At 46.2% G+C, this 21,297-nt stretch overlaps 1 protein-coding gene across 4 annotated transcripts in view; it reads right to left on the reverse strand.

Moving 5' to 3' along the window:
- Positions 1-21,297, reverse strand: part of LOC140385858 (intermembrane lipid transfer protein VPS13B-like) — a 1,311,478-nt gene that overhangs the window by 341,382 nt on the left and 948,799 nt on the right. The gene's annotated exons all lie outside the window — the stretch shown is intronic.

Consider the following 21,297-nt stretch of genomic DNA (forward strand, 5'->3'; position numbering starts at 1 on the left):
GTGGTCTTTTTTCTTCGTTTTTTGTGGTGAAGGATTGGAAGCCACATCACATGTTCCTGCCACTTTTTTCCATGTTGGCCTACGTTATTGGGCCTTGCTGAAACCCATACAGGAAGGAAATACTCCCTCAAGGCAACCAAAATCCTCACCACTAGGATTCTCGTGGACAGGAGATTTATTTGATGTCAGCAATAAGTGACAACGTTGACTGTAAAATTGGGCCAATATCTCTGTAATTTTAGGCTTCCATCTACACTACTTGCTATGCTACCTCTACTTATCAATCATTATCAATGTTAACTTTAATACTTTTACATACAATTATGTAGTACAGGAGGCCATTTGGCCCACTGCAGCTGTGTCATAGAAACACACATTCGGTCCTTCGAGCCTGCTCCGCCATTCATTATGATCAAGTTCAATACCCTGATCCTGCCTTCCCCCCATATCCCTCGACCCCTTTAGCCCCAAGAGCCATATCTAATTCCTTCTTGAAATTACACAACGTTTTGGTCTCACTTACGTCCTGTGGTAGCGAATTCCACAGATTCACCACTCTCTGGGTGAAGAAACTTCTCCTCACCTCAGTCCTAAAAGGTTATCCTTATCCTCAAATTATGACCCCTAGTTCTGGACTTCCTCCACCATCGAGAACATTCTTTCTGAATCTACCCTGTCTAATCCCGTTAGAATTTTATTAGTTTCTATTGGATTCCCCCATCACTCTTCTAAACTCCAATGAATATAATACTAACTGACTTAGACTCTCCTCATATGGCAGTCCCGCCATCCCAGGAATCAGCCTGGTAAACCTTCGCTGCACTCTCTCCATAACAAGGTAAAGACACCAAAGCTGCACACAATAGTCCTGGTATGGCCTCAACAATGCCCTATACAATTGCAGTAAAACATCTCTATTCCTATACTCAAATCCTTTCGCCATGAAGGCCAACATACCATTTGCCTTCTTTACTGCCTGCTGCACCTGCGCGCTTACTTTCAGCCACTGATGCACAAGAACAGCAAGGTATCCACATCTCTGTTTATCCACCTTTCTGAATTGTCAGCTCGCCGAAGGAGATATGAAATTTGTCACATTCGGCATGGCTCAGTTGCTAGCACTCTGAATCAGAAGGTTGTGGGTTCAATTCCATTCATAAAATTGAGCATAACATTTTTTTTTTAAAAATTGACAGTCCAGCTCGGTACTTGAGGGAGTGTGGCAATGTCAGAGGTGCCGTCATTTCGAATCAGACATTAAACCGGGGACCCGCCTGCTCTCTCAGACGTGCATAAAAGAGCCCATGACACTATTTCAAAGAGCAGCAGGGGGGGTTATGGCCCACCATCATGACCAATATCTATCCTTCAATCAACATTACTAAAATAATTTATCTGTTTCTTGGCATTACAACTCAGTCAATCATTCAAAATTATTTCATTAGCTGCAAAGTACCTCAAGGTGTCCTGTTTTTCTGAAAAGCACAATACAAATGAGAAAGTCTTTCTTTCCGTCAATTTGCTTGTTCTTTTCCTATATCCCAGCAGGTTTTCCTGCTTCAGGTGGTTTTCTATGTTAAAAGGGAAATTAATGCAAGTTGTTGTCGTTGACCTAAACATGCATCCAACTCCAAATAAAGCTGCAAATTACTGAACCAATTGAGCCACCTCCTATAAAACCTACTGGATAATTCACAACTTAGTGCAATATTCTTTAGATCCAAACTAGTACAGCTGATCATTTGCAGGCCAGAGTAAAAGTCACAGATGAAGCTCATAAAGTGAATTTAAAAATCATTACTATGCCGTGACATTTCCAAAGTAATAACCTGGGCGCATCACGAGACCATTGACTGAAACTGCTGAATGTGGAAGTGTAGAATCGTACAGCACAGTAGGAGGTCACGCAGCCCATCATACATGTGCTAGCTTTTTGAAAGAGTTATCCTATTAGTCCCACACACCTGTTTTTCCCCATATCCATGCAGGTTTTTACCCTTAGGAATTCACTGGGATCTGTTACAAATCTACCCTACAGATGAGTTTGTTTGCCTAGTGACAGGGTTCACACACCATAGATTAGGGACATGGCCCGATCAATCTTTACGCTTCTGGTTTTCAATTGGCAAAGGAGAAAAACGGCATCTGGGGGAAGGCTTTCAACCAAAGACCAAGTTATTTTGGACCCCAACAAAATCGGGGGCAAGTGGAAGGTGTGTCATTACAGCACTTGTACTTTTAAAAAAGTAAGAGCTAGAATAAATAGATAAGGTTGGACTGAAAGGGTAACCTAAATTGTAATTGAGAATAATACAGAATAAAGCAGAAGGCAAAGTGAGGAGAAATATTCAACATTTCATTTTTATTTAAAGTTAAGTTTTAAGCCTTTATTTTTCGAGTATACGGAAAATACTCCAATGATAAGTCTTTGTAGTAGCTTCAAAGCTGGAAAATTAATGGTTTTTATTATACCGTGTGACCTAAAAACTTAAAAGACTTATTTTGCCAACAAGTCTGGTCATTTCTGAGCCTTGATGGTTTATAACTATGACCCTGAAAGAAGAAATGACTGCAATTTTCCAAACTTTGGAGTAAATTAAAATAGCTAGAGGATCGAAAGATGTCTGAAGTAATTTATTTCTTCACCAAGGGATGAAGGAAGCCAGTTAACCTTAATTCAGTTGCTAATAATCCAAATGAGAATCTCTAATACAGTAGCGTACTGAGTATTTGGTGAAACACAAATTAATCAGTGCAAGCCGGCAAATATTTTCAACTGGCCGATCATACATTTAGTAAACCTACCAAAATAGATCGATACAAAAATGATAAGTCTCTCTTCAGGTGTGTTGTGCTGGTGCTTGTATTGCCTTCACTTGATGGTATGAAGGAACAATTTAAGGCCATGAGTTGAAAGGGTGGACTCTTGTGTGTGTGTGTGTGTGTGTGTCATCAATGTCTGGATCCTGCAGTTTAGCCTGCGAGGGATTTGAAAGCACAGAAAGAACCCATTCAGTCCTGCATGCCTGTGGTGACTCCTTGAAAGGCAAGTCATGTTCAATCCCACGTCTCCACTTTTTGTTCATACTCTGTAAGGTCTCATGTAAAAAATCCATTAAAAAATAATTTATGGCATCAGCGTGACCACTTCCTCAGGTCAAGTGTGCCAGATCCAAAAATTCTCATCTCCCCTCTCAATCTGTTGATGGTGATTTCAATCCTTGCTGGCTCTCCATGTTTCTCCAAATGAAAGTTTATTTTTGTCCGATAACCTCCTCACTGTTAGGCTGCTTAGCCTGTAGTTTCCTTGTTTATTCATTTTCTCTTTTTTGAGTATTGGTACAAACCGAGGACCCCTCCAAAGTTCCAGCACAATGACTGTATCCATTGAAGAATGAAAGATTGTGATCAATGTCTCTTTCTCTCTTTGGATGCATTCCATCTGGACCGGGAGACTTATCAACTTGCAGTCATCGTTTTAGTAGGTATTCCCTATCCATTATTATCCTGCCCATTTCTTCCCTCTCCTTTTTCCATTTAACCTTCAAATAAACCGCCTCTTTTGTGAAGACAGATGCAAAGTAATTTGTTAATAACATCAGCAACTGGCATGTGATTAGCATCTTTAAAAAACAATTTAGAGTATCCAATTATTTTGGTTTCAAATTAAGGGGCAATTTAGCATGGACAATCCACCTATCTTGCACATCTTTGGGTGATGGGGACAAGACTCACGCAGACACGGGGAGAATGTGCAAACTCCACATGGACAGTGACCCAGGGCCGGGATCAAACCTGGGACCTCGGCGCAGTGAGGCAGCAGTGCTAACCACTGTGCCACTGTGCTGCCCCTTGTGTATAGCATCTTCAACATAATAAGATGTCCCAAAACGCTTTACACATGCTATCAATCAAGATTGGATATTAAGATAACCAAAAGCTTGCTAGGGAGAGAGTGAGAGAGAGAGAGAGAGACGAAGGGTCAGCATGTAACAGAGAAATAGAAGGGGGCCAAGAATAATTTTTGCGAACACCAGAAGTATAGTTGCAGGATGTGAAGTCATTGGCTGGAATTTTTCGGTCGTTCACGCGGCAGGATCTTCAGGTCCCGTCAGCGGCGCACCTCCGCCCTGGGTTTCCTGCCGGCCAGAGATGCATTCAATGGGAAACCCAATTGACAACGGCGGGATCAGAAGGTCCCGCCACCGGCCACTGGTGGCTGCCCCAAAACATACAGCAGGTTGTGTGGAAAATGCCGTCCACTGCATGTGATTCTTTGGCTATGACTTATCAAAACTTGAACAGTACTGCAACAGATGGCAACTCAAGCCAAGCCCGGCAAAAACAGTGTCCAGCTTATTTACAACGCAAAAGTCAATTAAAGAGATTAACATCCAAATTAATAGCTACAATTTAAAGAACCTCCAAACTCCAACGTATCTCGGAATGACCTTAGATAGGACACTGACGTTCCAGGAATATGTGAAAATAAATGCAGCCAAGGTGAATGAACACACACACACACGCATAACAGCCAACTGAATGTTACCATGCATATATACGTGGAGAGGATGTTTCTACTTGTAGGAAAAACTAGAAGCAGAGGACACAATCTGACTAAAGGGACGATCCTTTAAAACAGAGATGAGGAGGAATTTCTTCAGCCAGAGGGTGGTGAATCTGTGGAACTCTTTGCCGCAGAAGGCTGTGGAGGTCAAATCACTGGGTGTCTTTAAGACAGAGGTAAATTAGGTTCGTGATCAATAAGGGGATCAGGGGTTATGGGGAGAAGGCAGGAAAATGGGGATGAGAAAAATATCAGCCATGATTGAATGACGGAGCAGACTCGATGGGCCAAGTGGCCTAATTCTGCTCCTTATGGTCTTATATACATTGAATGAAAAAAAAATTGAAAACCGTGATACTTCATTGCTATTAAAATAATACGATTTGGGGCTTCCGGGTGCGGCGATAACCAGCTAAGTCGCACGTTTCGGCAGCTCCCGGTGGAACAAACTTTTGGGCTCTTAATAAGAGCCCCAACGGCAATTTTAACGGCTAAAAGCACTGTGCGGTAAACCAGAAGGGAATCCCCCCTGGATACGGATGGAAAAAGGAGAGGAAAGTGGCCGGATTGCGGTGGATCCTTTAGAGCAGCGGCAAGGAAGGCAAGCAAAAACCAAGATGGCGCCGGAAGGTGGCAGTTTAATATGGGGCCCTGAACAACACGAGTTTTTGAAACGCTGCGTGGAAGAGCTTAAAAAGGAGATGAAGAAGGAGCTGTTGGCCCCGATATTACAGGCGATTGAAGGGCTAAAAGATGAGCAAAAGACCCAGGAGCGGGAGCTTCGGGTCGTGAAGGCAAAGGCTGCCGAGAATGAGGACGGTATACAGGGCCTGGTGGTGAAGACGGAGATGCACCAGGCACACCATAAACGATGTGTGGAAAGGCTGGAGGTGCTGGAGAATAATGCGAGGAGGAAGAATTTAAGGATTCTTGGTCTTCCTGAAGGTGCAGAAGGGGCGGACGTCGGGGCATATGTGAGCACGATGCTGCACTCGTTAATGGGAGCGGTGGCCCCGACGGGTCCGTTGGAGGTGGAGGGAGCATACCGAGTGATGGCGCGAGGACTGAGAGCAGGAGAAACTCCCAGAGCCATAGTGGTGAGATTCCTCCGTTTTAAGGACAGAGAGATGGTCCTCAGATGGGCAAAGAAAACTCGGAGCAGTAGGTGGGAGAACGCGGTGATCCGCGTATATCAAGACTGGAGTGCGGAGGTGGCGAGAAGGAGGGCGAGTTTTAATCGGGCCAAGGCGGTGCTTCATAAAAAGAAGATTAAATTTGGAATGCTGCAGCCGGCAAGACTGTGGGTCACATATCAATGGAAGCACCACTACTTTGAAACGGCGGATGAGGCGTGGACATTTATTGTTGAAGAGAAATTGGAATAAGCGGGTTAATAAAAAAGAACGTTTGAGACAAAATGGTGGGGCGAATATGGGGGCGAAGAGGGGGGAAAAAGGGGGGAGAGATGATTTTTATGTTGTTAATCCTGCGACCCGGTAACTTTTCTCTCTTCCACAGGTTGTGGGGGAGGGAGGAAGGGAGGTGGAGGAGCTGGGGGTGTTGGCCATTGGGGGCGGGGCCAAAAGGGAAGCGCGGGCTTTGTTCCCGCGCTATGATAATTATGGCGGGAATAGGGAAGCAGGAAGGAGGGGGCGTCGCACGGTGCGAGCCGAGGTCACGGGGGGAAGCCGAGGTCGGCCAGAGTTTGCTGACTTCTGGGAGCAACATGGGGGGTGTAACTACGCTAGTGGGGGATCTAGTGGGGGGGGGGGGGGTGGGAGGGGGGATTTACTGGGTTGCTGCTGCTGGGGAGAAGGGGGAGCTGGTATGGGGTGGGGTGCGCGGGGCGGGAGGGCACCGCCTGGGGGGGACACAGCTGCGTGGGAACCGGGTGAGGAGCTGGATAAAAGGGGATGGCTAATCGACAAGGGGGGGCGGGGGGTAAAGAGCCCCCCAACCCGGCTGATCACGTGGAATGTGAGAGGGCTGAACGGGCCGATAAAGAGGGCACGGGTACTCGCACACCTTAAGAAACTTAAGGCAGATGTGGTTATGTTACAGGAGACGCATTTGAAACTGATAGACCAGGTTAGACTACGCAAAGGATGGGTGGGGCAGGTGTTTCATTCGGGGCTAGATGCGAAAAACAGGGGGGTGGCTATACTAGTGGGGAAGCGGGTTATGTTTGAGGCAAAGACCATAGTGGCGGATAGCGGGGGCAGATACGTGATGGTGAGTGGCAAATTACAGGGGGAGGCGGTGGTCTTAGTGAACGTATATGCCCCGAACTGGGATGATGCCAACTTTATGAGGCGCATGTTAGGACGTATCCCGGACCTAGAGGTGGGGAAGTTGGTAATGGGTGGAGATTTTAACACGGTGCTGGAACCAGGGCTGGACAGATCGAGGTCCAGGACTGGAAGGAGGCCGGCAGCAGCCAAGGTGCTTAAAGACTTTATGGAGAAGATGGGAGGAGTAGACCCATGGAGATTTAGCAGACCTAGGAGTAAGGAGTTTTTGTTTTTCTCCTATGTCCACAAAGTTTATTCGCGAATAGACTTTTTTGTTTTGGGAAGGGCGTTGATCCCGAAGGTGAGGGGGACGGAGTATACGGCTATAGCTATTTCGGATCACGCTCCACACTGGGTGGACTTGGAGATAGGGGAGGAAAAAGAACGGCGTCCACCCTGGAGAATGGACATGGGACTAATGGCGGATGAGGGTGTGTGTCTAAGGGTGAGGGGGTGTATTGAAAAGTATTTGGAACTCAATGATAATGGGGAGGTCCAGGTGGGAGTGGTCTGGGAGGCGTTGAAGGCGGTGGTTAGAGGGGAGCTGATATCAATAAGGGCACATAAAGGAAAGCAGGAGAGTAGGGAATGGGAGCAGTTGCTGCAAGAACTTCTGAGGCTGGACAGGCAATATGCGGAGGCACCGGAGGAGGGACTGTACAGGGAAAGGCAAAGGCTACACGTAGAAATGATTTGCTGACAACGGGTACTGCAGAGGCACAGTGGAGGAAGGCACAGGGTGTACAGTACGAATATGGGGAGAAGGCGAGCAGGTTGCTGGCCCACCAATTGAGGAAAAGGGGAGCAGCGAGGGAAATAGGGGGAGTGAGGGATGAGGAGGGAGAGATGGAGCGGGGAGCGGAGAGAGTGAATGGAGTGTTCAAGGCATTCTATGAAAGATTATATGAAGCTCAGCCCCCGGATGGGAAGGAGAGAATGATGTGCTTTCTGGACCAGCTGGAATTTCTTAAGGTGGAGGAGCAGGAGAGGGTGGGACTGGGAGCACAGATCGAAATGGAGGAAGTAGTGAAAGGAATTAGGAGCATGCAGGCGGGGAAGGCCCCGGGACCGGATGGATTCCCAGTTGAATTTTACAGGAAATATGTGGACTTGCTCGCCCCGCTACTGATGAGAACCTTTAATGAGGCGAGGGAAAGGGGCAACGATATGTCAGAGGCAACGATATCGCTTCTCCTAAAGAAGGAAAAAGACCCGCTGCAATGCAGGTCCTATAGGCCTATTTCCCTCCTGAACGTAGACGCTAAGATTCTGGCCAAGGTAATGGCAATGAGGATAGAGGATTGTGTCCCGGGGGTGGTCCATGAGGACCAAACTGGGTTTGTGAAGGGGAGACAGCTGAATACGAATATACGGAGGCTGCTAGGGGTAATGATGATGCCCCCACCAGAGGGGGAAGCGGAGATAGTGGTGGCGATGGATGCCGAGAAAGCATTTGATAGAGTGGAGTGGGATTATTTGTGGGAGGTGTTGAGGAGATTTGGCTTTGGAGAGGAGTATATTAGATGGGTACAGCTGCTGTATAGTGCCCCGATGGCGAGCGTGGTCACGAATGGACGGGGGTCTGCGTATTTTCGGCTCCATAGAGGGACGAGGCAGGGATGTCCTCTGTCCCCATTATTGTTTGCACTGGCGATTGAGCCCCTGGCAATAGCATTGAGGGGTTCCAGGAAGTGGAGGGGAGTACTCAGGGGAGGAGAAGAACACCGGGTATCTCTGTATGCGGACGATTTGTTGTTGTATGTGGCGGACCCGGCGGAGGGGATGCCAGAGATAATGCGGATACTTGGGGAGTTTGGAGAATTTTCAGGATATAAACTGAACATGGGGAAAAGTGAGTTGTTTGTGTTGCATCCAGGGGAGCAGAGCAGAGAAATAGAGGACTTACCGCTGAGGAAGGTAACAAGGGACTTTCGCTACTTGGGGATCCAGATAGCCAAGAATTGGGGTACATTGCATTGGTTAAATTTAACGCGGTTGGTGGAACAGATGGAGGAGGACTTCAAGAGATGGGACATGGTATCCCTGTCACTGGCAGGGAGGGTGCAGGCGGTTAAAATGGTGGTCCTCCCGAGATTCCTCTTTGTGTTTCAGTGCCTCCCGGTGGTGATCACGAAGGCTTTTTTCAAAAGGATTGAGAAGAGTATCATGAGTTTTGTGTGGGCCGGGAAGACCCCGAGAGTGAGGGAGGGATTTTTGCAGCGTAGTAGGGGTAGGGGGGGGCTGGCACTACCAAGCCTAAGTGAGTACTACTGGGCCGCCAATATCTCAATGGTATGTAAGTGGATGGGAGAAGAGGAGGGAGCAGCGTGGAAGAGATTGGAGAGGGCGTCCTGCAGGGGGACTAGCCTACAAGCTATGGTGACGGCGCCGTTGCCGTTCTCACCGAAGAAATACACCACAAGCCCGGTGGTGGTGGCTACTCTGAAAATTTGGGGGCAGTGGAGACGGCATAGGGGAAAGACGGGAGCCTTGGTGTGGTCCCCGATAAGAAATAACCATAGGTTTGCTCCGGGGAGAATGGATGGGAGATTTGGAACATGGCAAAGAGCAGGAGTAACACAATTGAGAGATCTGTTTGTAGATGGGACGTTTGCAAGTCTGGGAGCGCTGACCGAAAAATATGGGTTGCCCCAAGGGAATGCATTCCGGTATATGCAACTGAGGGCTTTTGCGAGGCAACAGGTGAGGGAATTCCCGCAGCTCCCGACGCAGGAGGTGCAGGACAGAGTGATCTCAAAGACATGGGTGGGGGACGGTAAGGTATCAGACATATATATGGAAATGAGGGACGAGGGGGAGATTATGGTAGATGAGCTGAAAGGGAAATGGGAAGAAGGAGCTGGGGGAGGAGATTGAGGAGGGGCTGTGGGCTGATGCCCTAAGTAGGGTAAACCCATCGTCCTCGTGTGCCAGGCTAAGCCTGATACAATTTAAGGTGTTACACAGGGCGCATATGACTGGAGCACGGCTCAGTAAATTTTTTGGAGTAGAGGATAGGTGTGCGAGATGCTCAAGAAGCCCAGCGAACCACACCCACATGTTCTGGTCATGTCCGGCACTACAGGGGTTTTGGGTGGGGGTGACAAAGGTGCTTTCGAAGGTGGTGGGGGTCCAGGTCGAACCAAGCTGGGGGTTGGCTATATTCGGGGTTGCAGAAGAGCCGGGAGTGCAGGAGGCGAAAGAGGCTGATGTTTTGGCCTTTGCGTCCCTAGTAGCCCGGCGCAGGATACTGTTGATGTGGAAGGAAGCCAAGCCCCCGGGTGTGGAGACCTGGATAAATGACATGGCAGGGTTTATAAAGCTGGAACGGATTAAGTTCGTCCTAAGGGGATCGGCTCAAGGGTTCACCAGGCGGCGGCAACCGTTCGTCGAATACCTCACAGAAAGATAGAGGGAATGGAAAAGAAGAAGACAGCAGCAGCAGCAACCCGGGGGGGGGGGGTGGGAACCAGAAGGACTCTCAGGGATGTTAGTGTATAAGTATAATATGTATAGGTTGTTGTTATAGGTAATTGTATACTGGACTGCTGAATTGTATTTTTGGAGAGTATTTATTTGGGACAAGGCAGTTGCCATTTAGTTTAGTTTTTTAATTTTGATGTTGTTTATATATTATTTATTTCTTGTTTAAAAAACTGGCCATTGTTATCTATATTGTTATATTACTGTGTAAAAGATACACAATGTACTGTTATGGTTGGCCAAAGATTTTGAATAAAATATATATTTTTTTAAAAATAATACGATTTGAGCAATGCATTACCATCCAGCGTTACAAAAGTAAACGAATTGATGAAAATGGAATATAATCCCGATCATTGATATATATGTTAATTGAGTGGCAGAGAACACAAATGTTTCAGGTCAAGGTGGAGAAGCATTACCGGCAGATCAAATTTAAGAATTATTTGGAAATAATTAATGAAACGTCAAACTAAGACACTAATTATCTGAGTGTATGGATTTAAAGTAAATAACAAAAATAGTAGAGACACTTCTTTAACTGAGACTGAAGAGTACCTGATACTGCAATCCATATGTTCTCATACCTGACCCACACATTTAAATGTTATTCAGAACCTGCTATGAGGTTTGGGTAGTACTGTGGAAAAATGCCTGATGTGAGGAGACTGATATTCTACAAAGTAGCACAAGTGGCTAGCACTGTGGCTTCACAGCGCCAGGGTCCCAGGTTTGATTCCCCGCTGGGACACTGCGGAGTCTGCACGTTCTCCCTGTGTCTGCGTGGGTTTCCCCCGGGTGCTCCGGTTTTCTCCCACAGTGCAAAGACGTGCAGGTTAGGTGGATTGGCCATTCTAAATTGCCCTCAGTGTCCAAAAAGGTTAGCAGGGGTTATTGGGTAATGGGGATAGGGTGGAAGTGAGGGCTTCAGTGGATCTGTGCAGACTCGATGGCCCAAATGGCCCCCTTCTGCACTGTATGTTCTATGACCTATGTTTTATGACAAGTGTTATATACTGCAAGAGGAAGCCTCAGACTACGCTGGGGTCTTCAGTCAATTCCAAATACAAGGCCATCAAATTCAAAGATCTACATTCAGAATTTTACTCAAGAAAAATTAGTAGAAGTTGAATTCGACTTGAGAGGTTTGTGTCAACAACTAGCATTTATTCAGCAACAACGTACTGAAGGACTTTGGAGAGGAAAGGGAGATTACAGGTAAGTCGGTAGGGAGGACAGAGGGGTGCAGGGATTTTCTTTTGGAGGAGTGAGGTAATTTTGAAAAGGTTTTGAGGACATAGGGGCATGGTGATTCGTCACCTGAGGAAAGGGAACATCTTACACTCTCAGTTAGCATTTTTTTGCAGAATGGGAAATAGCGTGGCCAGCAGATTAAGGGAGAAGGAGGAAGTGGACCTCATTGCTAAAATGAGTTGGGAGACAGCATTACCACTGTTTCTCTATACAGATGCTGCTGGACCTGCATTCCTATGTTTCCAGATTTTTCTGTTCTTATGCAAGTGGGACTGGAGACGGAAATAGCGCAGATTGAGTATAACGGCAACCTTTTTCTGAAGGACATTAATGAACCAGTTGTATTTTTACAACAATCTGATAGCTTTATGGTCATTTCACTGACATCAGCTTGTAAATGGAGTAATTTGTATTTAAACTAAATTCAAATTCTCAATTTTCCATTTTTTTTATTGAACTTGCATTCTCTGGATAATCAGTTCAGGGATTCTAGCCCAGTAAAGGTAAAGTCGCCAAAGTCCCAGATTTCCCCTTTTGAGGAGCAGGGCTGACTGGTGGTGATTTAACCTGAGGATCACCACACCCAGGCGAGGGGCAAGGTTGAGAAGGTGGGGCCTTCATGAATAATCTCAGCTGGTACGGGAATTGAACCCGCCCTGCTGGCCTCGCTCTGCTTCATAAACCAGCTGCCCAGCCAACTGAGCCAAACCTCACTCCTTCTGTACAGACCTTCTGACAGTGCATCGCTCCCTCAGCACTGACCTCCGGACAATGCACAAGGCTCCCTCAGTGCTGACCCTCCGACAGTGCACATCGCTCCCTCAGTGCTGATCCTCCAACAGTGCACATCACTCCCTCAGTGCTGATCCTCCAACAGTGCACATCACTCCCTCAGCACTGACCCTCCGACAGTGCACATCGCTCCCTCAGTGCTGACCCTCCAACAGTGCACATCGCTCCCTCAGTGCTGACCCTCCAACAGTGCACATCATTCCCTCAGCACTGACCCTCCGACAGTGCACATCGCTCCCTCAGTGCTGACCCTCCAACAGTGCACATAATAATAATCTTTATTGTCACAAGTAGGTTTATATTAACACTGCAATGAAGTCTACAATTCATGGGCTTGTTTATTATGCACTTTCAAAAATTGGATGACATCAAATATTCGTGGGAGAGGGGGGTGGATGGTGGATTTCTATGTATGGGTGGATGGTGGATTTCTGAATCCTTTTCTTTGATGTTTGTATTTAAAATATTGAGGGTTGTTTGGGGGTTGGTGGGAGGAAGGAATTGTTGGCCAGGGGATTGACGTGGTATTTGTTTGTTGGCGGGTGCCAATATGGATGAAAATGTGAAAAAGGAGGAGAATAAAAATATTTTTAAAGAAGTTGTGTTTGGAAATTTTTCGCCACAACTCGGAGGTGAATTGGAGCCAGGTTAAGTCTATTTGTACAAGACCATAAAACACAGGAGCAGAAGAGACCATTCGGCCGGTTGAGTCTGCTCCGCCATTCAATGAGATCATGGCTGATTGAGATCTGATAATCTTACTGAACAGTTGTGTCTCATAATAATCAGATTCATCTACTTTGCTTATAAACAAAATATCATTGCTCTATTCCTGCATACTTGGATTTTAGTTCATTTGGAAACATCTGCTTCTTAAAATATTCACCGACCAAAATGCTAACAGCATAGGAAGGAGGGGAAATGCTTGAATTTATTTTAAACGGGCGACATACTATTTTTATTCATGACTACTGGGAGGTCATCTGTTTACCAGTTATTCTTTTTAAATCGGGCTTTGCCCAAACAAGGCTTAAAATCACATGGGGCTGGGTAAACAGATTTATAGCATCGTGTTTCAAGAAATAATATGCATTGCTCTGAAGGTCAGATAATTTTACTTGTACAAACCACAAACCTGTGCTCTCTGCATTTTACAATGCAGCATTTTAAATTTTGCGTGATGGCTGAAAGGCTGATTATATTGTTAAACAGGTAACAATTAGTTTTGTTACGGGCAGAGATTAAAGAACGTACTCTATTGCTTTTCTAATTGCTGATTTAGCTTTTTAGCCACATTAATTTAATGTAGCTAAATCCAAGCGCAGAACAAACCTATGTTGTGGTATAACAGAGGCAACGTGTGCATTCCATCTCCCATCCCACAGGTGAACAAGAGCTTCTGTTATGAATTTGCCTGGCAACAGCAGTAAAACAAATTTAAATCGTAATAGGATGAGAGATGTCCAGCGATAGGTAAAAATCTGCCTAGAGACAGAGTTGACAGTAGTCAAAAGGCCCCAATGATATGCGCTTCTCCCAATAGTGATCCCGAGAAGATAGTTCAGATAATAATCAGGGGAAGATCATTAAAGTATACACATGTTAATGTGTAGTAAAGGAACTTGATGGGGTAGACAATCGAATACACAGAAGACATGATCAAAAAGGAACAAATGTATAATTGGCCCAATGACTAGAAGCCATTGAGGCAATTAACATTGAGCAGTCTCGGAAAGCAGACAAGCCAGTTTCCAGCAACCAAGCCTAAAGGCCAAAGATTTTCAGTTGGCAGCCTCAGGTTCAAGTTTACATGAAACAAGTCTCTAAGTCTTAGCGGCATTACAGTGCAGAAAACCTTCGTATTAAAATAATACTTAATAAAAGCAAATTACTGCAGATGCTGGAATCTGAAACCAAAGAGAAAATGCTGGAAAATCTCAGCAGGTCTAGCAGCATCTGTAGGGAGAGAAAAGAGCTAACGTTTCGAGTCCAGGTGAGCCTTTGTCAAAGCTTTGACAGATCTTCATATTGCCAGTTTTAAATACCTTCGTTGGACCAGGAAAAGACATTTCCCAGACTTGACTATCATCCCTGCATTGTGCGTTAACCATCAGCTGGTTATTTAACTTGGATGTTGTTTGGGGAAATGGGGAAGTTCAGGTATTGTAGATATATTTTGGACCAAGGGGTACTTTCCATATAAACTGTGCGTGTTTATTAATTCATACATCTTAATTGAATGAGACTAGAGTCCTGTTTGTGTGTATTTGTCTTGACTTTAATAAATGTTACCCGACTGGGCTGTTTATTCTCACTGGGGTTTCACTCGTCTCCTCACACCAAAACAAAATGAAACTATACACCCCCAAGAAGCGGATAACCTCGCAGATAACATCAGCGTGCCTGTGACACTGCAGAAAGAAATCATTAAACTGTGTACCCTCTTAGCTGCACCTGTACTTCTTACCTTTACTCGCGGTGTCTGTGGCATCCTCCAGTCCTGCTGAATCTCTGCACGCTTCTAATTCTGGCCTCTTAAGCATCCCTAATTTTCTTCACTCGACCATTGGTGGCCACGATTTCAGCTATGCAGATCTTCAACTTTGGGAATTTCCTCCCAAAATATCTCTGCCTTTTAATCTCTATCTCCTCCTTCAGGATGGTCCTTAAAACCAATATTATCTTTTGGTCACCTCTGCTAACGTCGTCTTGCCTGGCTCAGTACCAAATTGTTTTGATAACAATCTCACAAAGCATCTTGGGACATTTTACGGCATTAGAGGCACTATGTAAATTCAATGAATTAATAATGTCTGGAATTGAAACCTAGTAAAAATCCATCTGGTTCACCAATGTCCTTCCGGGGAGGAAATTGGCCATCCTTACCTGATCTGGCCTACTTGTGACTCCAGACCCACAGAGACGTGGTCGACTCTGAACTGGCCTATCAGGCCACTTAGCTCAAGGGCAATTGGGAATGGGGAACAAATGCTGGCTTTTCCAGCCCACATTCCACGAAAAAATAATTTCACAAAAAGTTGGAAGTAATTACTTCACTCGATGTTGTGAATCATTTAGAATTTTCTACTCCATTAAAGACATTCTGATTGAAGTAAACAGATTTTTGAGCTCAAAGGGAATCCATGGTTATGGAGATAAGGTGGGGAAGTGCAGTTGATCGAAAATTCAGCCATGATTGTACTGAGTGGCAGGACAAGCCTGAGGCGCCATATGGCTTATTTCTGCTCTTATTCCTTATATTCTTATTAGTGGACACGTCTTCAACTGCCTAGAATGGATCCTATGTTTTGCTGCTCCACATCACAACTTGCTGGATTATGTGGGCATTCTTGACCAGGCCGGCTTCATGGCAGGGAAAGGCATCAACTAGTCCGACACAATTTCCAGCAAACCCAGCATATCAATGAGTCATGGTTCATGATCCCTCAGAGGTGCCATTAGCCACAATTTGGTTGAAGAAATCTTTTGCGAGGTAAATTAAAAGGGTTTTACCCACGCTGCTTTCCTAACCAATACCCCTCCATACACCTTCATTATGCATTGACAAAATCCCAGAGCACCGAGGTGGGCTTTTGAACCAGCCTGGCTTGGCATCCCTCCGAATTATTTCCGGGGGCAGCAGGCCTGAACCCAGTCATCAACTACCCCGCCCCCCCCCCCCCCCGCCCCCTGACCGCTCAGACAAAATTACCAACTTTGCAAGCACTTTGTCCCGAGGTGGGCGGGCCTGATGCAATATGGCCCATGCTCTCGCATTCCAGATTAGCATCTTTAAATGAGTATTTAAATATGCTCGGTAGTTTTAAAGCCGAATTCTCGCAGCTCCCGGGATTGCCCTCCAGCAGCGCAGCTGAAGGCCAGCAGGAGTAACTATCGGTCTCCATCACCGGAGACCAGAGGTGATGACCATGGCTTGGAGGCCAGTGGAGCCCCTAGGTAGTTGAGGACAAGTTGGCACAGCCAGGGTGCCAGGTTGGTGCTGTCAGGGTGCCCAGCTTGGGGGGGGGGGGGGGGGGTGCGGCAATGAAGCAGGGGATTGGGGGGGCAGTAACCATAAAGGGGAGGATTGAGAGGCCTGGCCATGACGGGTGGACATTTGTCGGCCCCAAAGTGGGGTGTCGCTCACCTGGGAAGGTGTTGTAACTGACGATTGGGACGGAGCGTGATGCCTGCTAGAAGGAGGTGGGATCTGAAGGGAGACATTTGAGAGGGCCCCAATACCTGCGTCTTGCCGGCATTACACCTCTGGCTTCAAAAAATGACTAAGTGTGGGAAAGGTGCGATGGGAATCCCACCAGAACAGCTGGCGTGATTTGCAGCAGTTTTCCCACCCGAAATGACACTTTTTGGTTCAATTCTGCCCAAGATTTCTTTTTTAACAACTGATCAGAACTGTTAAGGGCTGAATTCCCGTACCAGCCTCCCCGAACAGGCGCCGGAATGTGGCGACTAGGGGCTTTTCACAGTAACTTCATTTGAAGCCTACTTGTGACAATAAGCAATTTTCATTTCATTTTTCAATTAATAGCTACAAAGACCCTGGGCGCGATTCTCCAATCGCGGGACAGAGTGTCTGCGCCGTCGTGAATATCGTCGCGTTTCGTGGCGGCGCGGGCACTAGTGATTCTGGCCCCCATAGGGGTGGTTCACGCCGCTCCAGCCTCACTTCCTGGCGCGCACTGGGGGCGGCGCCAACCCGCGCATGCGCAGTTGGGCCGCGCCAACCCGTGAATACGCGGGGGACTTCTTCAACGCGCCGGCACCGACGCAACATGGCGAGGGGGTTCAGCGGCAGGCTGCGTAATAAAATAGGGCCGGGGCTGGAGAGGCCGGCCCGCCGATCGGTGGGCCCCGATCTCGGGCCAGGCCCCATCGGAGGCCCCCGCCGGTGAAGGAGTGCCTCTCTTCCCCCCCCCCCCCCCCACCCCCTCCACCCTCACACCCCCTAAGTGCGGGGGCCCGTATCCACAGCCATAGCTGCCAGAAGCACTCCGGGGCCCTGCAAGCCACTTAAGGAAAGTCCAGAGTGAAACGGCAGCATTTTGACGCTGGCGTGGAGACATAGCCCCATTTTTGGAGAATCCAGCCCGTGATTACGAGCTCGATTCAACTAAATGGGAACAAAGTCCCATAGCGAGCGCATTGAGCCGCGTGTTTGCCGGTCCTCGCAGCGCCGAGAAACACATGGGTATACAAGGCCATTCGCATTAAGGAGCCTCAGCAGGGAACACGCGTCCGAGACCATGCAGTTTTGTACACTAGATAGCTCCAATTGCCGGAACTCTCGAGCGTAGTGAGAGATCGGGACACCATTTAAAAATGGTGTGCTAAACTCCGAGGCCCCTGAAGCAATCCCCGACCTCCAAGCTCACTATGGAAGGGTCCCCGCCCCCTCCAACACATTACTAATTAGAAATCTGTCTCTCTCCTTCTTAAATTTACTCAATGTCCCGGCATCCATCGCACTCTGGCGTTCCAAAGATCTATGACCCTTTTAGACAAGTAATTTCTCCTCATCTCTGTTTTACATCTGAAGAATAGGAGATGTGCTATTTTAGCCACCCAAATAGTGGGAGGCACTGACGTGTAAAGTTATTTCAATCAAGTGTTGGAAACATTTGAGCATGAGATTACTCGCTGCTATATTTTGAATTGCTTTTGACTGCTGCTGTATTCAATAAATGATATTCAACAGTTCCCAGAGGCTAGGATGATAGTATAACCAGTTCCACTTGAAGTTGGATTAGATTATATACTATTGATGTTGCATCATAATAGGTTGCCCTTCTGAGAATATGATTTCTGTTAATAACATGGAAACGTTATCCAGTTGAATAGGATTTTATTTCTTCATCATTGATACTGTTCGGGTTCAACCGTATCCTGAGGTGACTGCTGTGCTTTACGTCTAGTTATGGCAAAAGAACACAAGGTTGTTTATTGGTTTAATATTTCAAATGTATCCACAATATTAAATCATGACCACTTAACATTAAAATGCATTAACTTTACTGAAGCTTTCAAGTGGCTTTTGGAGACATTCCCTCTGCAGTACTATATTACCTGTGGCAAACGTTCATATCTAACATATTGGTACCATCTGATCCACATAATAATTAGATACTTGAGATACTTGCTGAAGCCCAAAGCTGTCAGCTTATTTTTTCCCCAACTGAAGAGCTCTCAAATTGATGGGTTTCTTTCCCTGTGTAATGCTGCCAGCTCTGCAGAGAATTAAGAGCAGCGTTTTAATCTTTCAGATGATCAGCATCTGCCTCTTCCTACCATCTACGTGATCCGAGTGACTCACAAAAGCAACGCAGGCTAGATAGAGCCTGTGCGCAGAATCTTCATTCAATAGGTTCGCTCTTTTTCAGCCTACACGGCTTCAAGATATACTTGTCCCATACCTGCCTTCTCCTAATTAATGAAATGGCATCTTTTTTCATGAAACAAACCCCAGACGTAGATAGCATGAGTGTGGTAAAATGATACTTCCTTTTGTGGTTGCAATTTCACTTTGAATGTAACCCAAAAATTATTTTTGTCAATGTTAGTGGCGACTCAAAACCTGTGCATTCACTCCCTTATTGGTATATGTCTTTACTCTGTAGAATTACACTGATTTCTCTTCTTTATTTTAATAAGCTTTGCAGATCTGAAATAAGATTGAAGCAAACTGTGTATACTGGGCAGCTTTAGAAATAGAGATATGCAATATCTTAAACGTGTTTGTGTTACACACTTGTATCATCTCAACATTCTCACCTTTAGTTACACTCCAGTTTTACCCGTCCCCTCAAATAACTATCTATTGTTTAAATCCTTTACAACTGGGATCTTTATTGGAAACGTTTAAAGGAGAGAGTTCTTTTAATGCCTCAGAACAGTCAGCCAATAAGAAGCGGACATACAGACCAGGAAGATGCCAGGCTCAATCCCCAGTTGTAGAATGATACAACGCAGGATGCTGTTTGGCTTATGGTGCCTGTGTCAGCTCTTTGGTGCAACTAACCAATTGATCCCACTCCCTGCTCTTTCTCCAAAATCCTCTAAATATTTTTTTTTACTTCAAGTACTTATCCAATTGCTTTTTGAAAGTTACTATTGAATCTTCATCCACCTGCACAAGGCAACGTGTTCCAGATGACATCTTGCTGGATGAAAAAAACATTTCCCTTGTGTTAATTTGGTTTCTTCTGCCAATCACCTGTCCTTTCGTTGCTGACCCTTTTGCCACTGGAAACAGACCATTCTTGTTTATTTTACCAAAACCGTTCATGGCTTTGAACACCACTTTCAAATTCTGCTGCTATTCCGTGTCACCGGAACATTGGAAAAAATGCAATAAATGAATAGTGGTGCATGGCACTTGGTCAGACTATCAGACGAGGTGCAGAACTCAACAGTAACCCAAACAAGGCTTGTTGGGGTTCTGGGGACTGGGCAGGGATGGGGACTGGGTGGGTCCTTTCGGAGGGTGGGTGCAGACTTGATGGGCTGCATGGCCTCCTTCTGCACTGTGGGGATTCTATCATTTGAAGGAAACAAAGGGGTATAAACTTGCCACGCCCAACGTTCGGGCTCAAAGGTAGAATCGTACCATCAATGTTGCCGGTGGATGATCTTACATACTCAGTGGAAGGACAGATGCACCAACATCAGTGTCCTCCCACAAGCAGGTACCATAAGCATTGAGGCCATGATCATCTGTCATTGTTGGGTTAGGATACAGTTAGGATGTCAGATACCAGGCCCCCAAAGCAGTTCTTCTCCCAGCTCAGTCAGGGCGGATGCACAGGAGGTCAGAAGAAAGCACCTCAAAGATGTGTTGAGAGTTAACATGAAGCAACATTGACATCAACTCCCGGGAGACCATTGCCGTGGACTGAACCAAAGTCTGTGGGAAGGATCACAGCTTCTTTACACCCAACAACAACAAAATGAAGATGAAAAGTGAGAGCGGCGAAAAGAACACACCATGACCTGACAATACACAACCAGACATCCCTCAAATCAACAAACGCCCTCATGCCATGAATCTGGCAGATCCCGAATCGGCCTCATCAGCCATCTTTGGACTTGCGGAAGACAACCATCCTCCCTAGTGAGGGAGAACTAATAATAATGATAATTACCACAACATACGCATGTACCTGCTCCCTGAGAGGCTGTCAACTTAAACTTCATGAATGCCAGTCGAGCAAGCTGTCGGGTGCCCAGCCCTCCTCCTGCGACAGCTCTCCCACTTCAGGAGATTAATTTTGGGCCACTGAACCACACCGTCACCGATTCAAATGTACATCCCACAAAACGCTGTGAGGCAGCACTGCTAACCACTGTGCCACCCAACAACCACTTATGAATGCCAAATGGAACAGGCCCATTATCAAATTTTTGTGATGCAGCCTAAATCATACAGCAGACCGTTCATTTTACTGAACTAACACCTGTATTAGGCAACCTGGTTTAACTCCTGTGAAGTCATCAGACCCAAAATCGGGTCAGACATCTCTGAGCAGAATTTCAGATCCTGAAATCAGCCCCTGTTCCTCCAGGAACCTACGAAGTGGTGGAAACCAGGACCAATTTTACTTCAAAGGCTTCTGAGAGGAGGGGAAGCAGAGTGAGAAAATTGCCAAAAGAATTACCATTAAAAAGGCCGTAAAGTACAAGTTAAACTTACATTCCGACTGCATCCCGAGAAAACAGGTTCCATAAGTTGAAACCGAGATTTGGATTGGGTTGAAGAGAGCAAAAACTGCGAATCCTAATGGACAGATGTGACAAGGGATCTACTCCTTCACTGATTGAAAGAGATTTCTGCACATTCCCCACCCATTCTCCTCGACGGAGGAAGACAAAGATTAAGTGCGGAAAGACGCTAAC

The sequence above is a fragment of the Scyliorhinus torazame genome, chromosome 11 (genome assembly GCF_047496885.1).
Source record: "Scyliorhinus torazame isolate Kashiwa2021f chromosome 11, sScyTor2.1, whole genome shotgun sequence".
NCBI lineage: Eukaryota > Metazoa > Chordata > Chondrichthyes > Carcharhiniformes > Scyliorhinidae > Scyliorhinus > Scyliorhinus torazame.